Raw genomic sequence first — 4,776 nt, 5'->3', positions numbered from 1 at the left:
GCGCCCTTTGAGAAATCCGTATTGATTTCTGTGGATAATTTTGAGGATGACTTTTTGTAAGCGATTGGCTAGGAGTTTGGTGATTACCTTAAGATAACAATTGAGCAAAGTGATGGGTCTGTAACCATTAACATTCTCTGGGGAGCCGATTTTGGGTATTAAGGTGATGAAGCCGTCATTGATACTTTCAAGGTTTAGCCCTCCATCGAAGAATTGATTGCAAAGGTTATAGAAATCCTCTTTAATAATTGAACAGCAACGTTTTAGGAAGATTCTTGTGAAACCATCGGGGCCAGGAGCTCTTTCGGCAGGCATTTCTCTGATTACATTGTCAATTTCCTCATGTGAGAATGGGGCTGTTAGAGTATCAAGCGCATCACATTTTTTGATAATTCTCGTCAGATCAAATTTCATGTCATGAGGAGTTGATGTGCCAAGTCTGCTTTTGTATGTGTGGAAAATGATGGATTCTTTACCAGCATCATCTTCAACCACAGATCCATCCGGGGTGCATAGCGTAGCAATATTATTTCTTCTGTATCTTTCAGACACTAGAGCTTGAAAAATTTTGGAGTTCTCATCCCCAAATTGAACCCAACGGATGGTGCACCTCTTTTTCCAATAGATTTGTTGGTATTTTAGGAGTCTGAGAATATGAGCTTTCAAGATAGTTCTGAAGTTTCGTTCTGGTGTGGAGAGTGGCCTTTTATCTTCCAATGAGTCAATTTCATTGAGAGCCTTGTTGGAGTTTTCAATGGCCACAGATAGTTTGGAAATCCCCTTGCTCCACACTTTGAGATCATGCCTCAAGTTTTTGAATTTGCGGCTAAGAACAGTGGCAGAGTTTGAGGAGTGCACTTGTTTGGCCCAAGAAGAAGAGACCACAGTCATAAACCCAGGGTGCTGCAACCAAAAAGACTCAAATCTGAAAATTTTCGATCTTGGGATTGCAGTTTCAATAGTGACAACACACGGTGTATGGTCGGATACCGGTTTACCCAAGGGTTTAACCCATGTTTTTGGGTAAGAGTATGTCCAGTTAGTGCTAGTAAAAAACCAGTCCAGTTGTTCAAGCAAAGGGTCCAATTGCATGTTGCTCCACGTATATGATCTGCCTTTTATTGGGAGCTCAATTAAACCCTGGGTTCGGATGATGTCATTAAAAGTGATCATGTCATTTATGCTCCCTCCAGGTTTATTGCGGTTTTCAGGTGCCCGAATGAAATTAAAATCGCCCACTAATAGCCAGTCCTCATTTGGTGGGATTGCCAGTTCAGTCAACCAATTAATGAAGTGATTTCGTTGGTCCCCTTGACATGGCCCATAAACATTAACTAAAGTCCAACTCTGGGCTAATTGGGTGGACCGAAAACGAATAACAAGCGCAAATTCTTCCGTGGCAATCACATCCGCAGAGAACAAAGAGCTATTCCATATGGTGGCAATACCACCCGAGGCCCCATTAGATGGCACAAAAGCAAATTGATCGAAGCGGCGTGGGCAGCAAGACTTAACAAAAGATAGATCAAACGAAGGTTTTTTAGTCTCCTGCAAACAAATTACCGCACAACCACTAGATTTAATGGCGTTCGAGAGAGCTAATTGTTTATCGCCAGAATTTAAACCGCGAACATTCCAATTAACCAAAAGGGGCATGAATGAAACACTGCAGATAATTAAGCCGAGGAAGAAGATTCCTCGTCTGGAGAGGCCAGGAGCGCATCTGCAGAAAGTTCTTCAGGTGGAATGGCGCAGAGAACAGTCCCAACCTGCTGAATGACTGGGATGGGCGTAGGGGGCGGTACCTGCTCCTCAGAAATCTCATTGATACTGACAGAGGATTGTGCAGAAGGAACCAAGCGAGGCTTCACCTTGGAGCTCTTAGGCTTGCTGTCAGACATAGGTGGAACACGGAAGCCATCATATTTGTTGATTCTTGCACTTCTACGGAGTGTGATCAAGCTCTCAGGAACAACATATTTCCCTTGCCTGGAAATGATTAAAGGGGGGTCAATCTCCATGTCAGATGCTGGCGCTGCATGATCTTCAATGTGCACACCCTGGGAGGTGTTAGTAGTGCCCGAGTCCACCTGATCAGTAGCCTCATTAGTTATCATCAGTTGTGGTACATTTGGCAAAGCTAGAGCAGGTGTTTCAGGGTTGAGCTCCCAGGTATGCGCCCCAGCAAGGTCCTCAATGACCACAGAAGAATTCGCCCTATGCTGGATGGACTGAGTAGCAGTCTCAATGTTCAGATCGCCCTCGCATTCAGATATAATAAACTTGAATTCCACATGTGCATGCTTAAAACCATATCCAGAGCTCCATGGACCAAAGGAGGCAATGATGGGCATAATTGCAGCTTTCAGATATGTGTTGAAACGCAGCATAGGAATGCAATCATTCAAAGTCATAGCAGGTATAAAGTTTCCATGGGAAATCATGTTGAGCTGCATACCTCTATTAGAAATATTCAGAGCAATTTCCAGCTGGTTCTGAGGTGGCTCTGTAACAGTTTCTTGAGCAGAAGAGGTAGCTTCACCATTGACTGGCCACAAACGATTCATTATATTGACTGGAACTAGCACATATGAATTAGATATTGTGGCACTAGAGTCAGTACTATCAGGCATGGAGATGCTATCATTCCAGGCAGAGGCAGGACTGTCCTGCAGATTGTTCATAGGCAGAATACCATGCTGCACCTGGAGCCCTTCCCCAGCAAGCCATTGCTGAAAGTTATACAGAAGAGGTGATGCCTGGGGTGGGGGTGGAGGCCAAACTCCCCACTCTGGGTGAAAATCCACATTGTTTCCCTCATCAACCACCACATTGTCAGCATTCTCAGCCTGCTGAACATTGTCAGCCATAACATTCTGCGCCATCCAGTTATGCAGCTGCTGTTGTTACAGCTGCTCAGCAGATAAACCTTCGCCAAATAACGGATGCGGAATTCCATCAGCAGGGGGAGGATCCTCACCAGCAGACGGAACCTCAGGAAGATGTGCATTCCAATCACTGCTACGTAACATCGTCACTGCGACAGTCCAAGATTGACGGGCTCCACCTAATTGTCGCATGACCAGACTCTTCGGCACAAGGCGAAGATGAACAACTCTGACCTTGAGCAGCACAATTTTTCTATCACTCCTGGGGTTATGCCATTCAACTAGACTACCAAACTTATCCACCGATTTGTGCATATAATGCTGCGTTTGGTAGTCATATGGAAACCCAACATACATGATCCAGATTTCTGGCCCAAAGGTGGTTAGCCTCATGTTTAGAGCAGCGTCGTGTGGGACAAAGGAAATCACTGTATGTTCATCCACTTCCTCTTCATCTAACTCAAAAGTTGTTCCCACCACTGAATCTCTAACAACAGTGCCGACGAAACCGAATATCCCAATGCCTAACGGATGATCATCAACTTCCGTGGGAAAGAACTGAGATTCATGCACCAAACCTTCGATGATGTGTCGCAGCTCGGCCTTGCGATGGAAGGGGACGAAGCGATTCGCCTCGGCGATGGCGAGGAAGTCGTGACGCAGAGGAGGCGTGGGGCTGATCACCATGTCATCACGAACTCTGCGGTCCGCCGGACCCAACTCGATCGTCATGCCTGGCGGGAGGTAGGGGATGACATTGAGGGGGTAGTTGGCCATTGGAGCAGAGCAAGGTGGAGGAGGAACAGAGGTGTTCTGAGGAGAATGCGTATCGGTAGGAGTGACCAGTGCCTTGGCTTCTATGGCTTGAGACTTGGGTAGCCAGACTCCTCGATCTCTGTGCGGCCGTGGCTGGCTAGGGGGAACCCTTTTTTCTTTACGACCCTGCGATTGCGATCCAGCGGCTAAGCAGCCCATAATAGGATAGGAAGCCTCATTAAGAGCTAGATGCTGATGTGATTGATTACTCTGCATCCCAGATTTGACTAGACCCAAATTGATTAGCGGCAAGTTGCCAAGTATTGGCCGGGAAAAATTAGGTATGTCCAGTCTAGCATTTTCCTTAGGAGGAGAGTCTCTATTGGGTATTATTTGAGGTGACTTAACCTTCCAAATCATATTGTTCTGAGGAGCGATGCACCTATTAATTGCAGGTTGTAAAATTTCTTTTGGTCTTTTGGGCCTCCAACATACCCGTGGCACAGATTTGCTTTTGCACCTGCGTTTAAGATGGCCTAACCATCTGCACGATTTGCATTTAAATTGGGCCAGGCATTCAAAGAATTGGTGGGCTGTTGATCCACAGAAACAACAGGCCTCAAAGTGTGCCTGATCCATCAGTTGAGCATTAATCGATGCCGTAGTCACCTGTGGACTGGTGTCACAAATACAAGGCCTACTAGAGCAATTGCTGCAATAAAAGCTCGGGCATTGCGCAGCAAGATGATCCTTACCATTGCATGTAGAGCAGATTGTCAATTTTTCATAAATGAAATCCAAAGGGGGGACAGAGGAAATTTTCCAAATCTGAGCAATATTGTCCTCCGAAATTCCAGCACGGTAATGATCCATTATATGAAGCAAGATGAAAGTCGGTAATGAATTCCAGATATCCAGCTTGAATGGTGAACCCTCAAAGCGCCAATTAGGAATAATGTCATCATTAAGAGGGCCATTAATCTTTGATTGAAACTCTCCAAAAGATAGTGAATCAAGCTTTGAATGATCAATCCGATCCACGATTTCCGCACTTTCCAAATAGACCTGTCGGGGCCTCGGAGCAGGCCGGAGACTTGCCGCCGACGATATTAATGTGCTCGTGGGGGGTGTT

Source organism: Triticum aestivum, chromosome 7D, assembly GCF_018294505.1.
Source record: "Triticum aestivum cultivar Chinese Spring chromosome 7D, IWGSC CS RefSeq v2.1, whole genome shotgun sequence".
Lineage (NCBI taxonomy): Eukaryota > Viridiplantae > Streptophyta > Magnoliopsida > Poales > Poaceae > Triticum > Triticum aestivum.
This window is presented reverse-complemented; position numbering follows the sequence as displayed.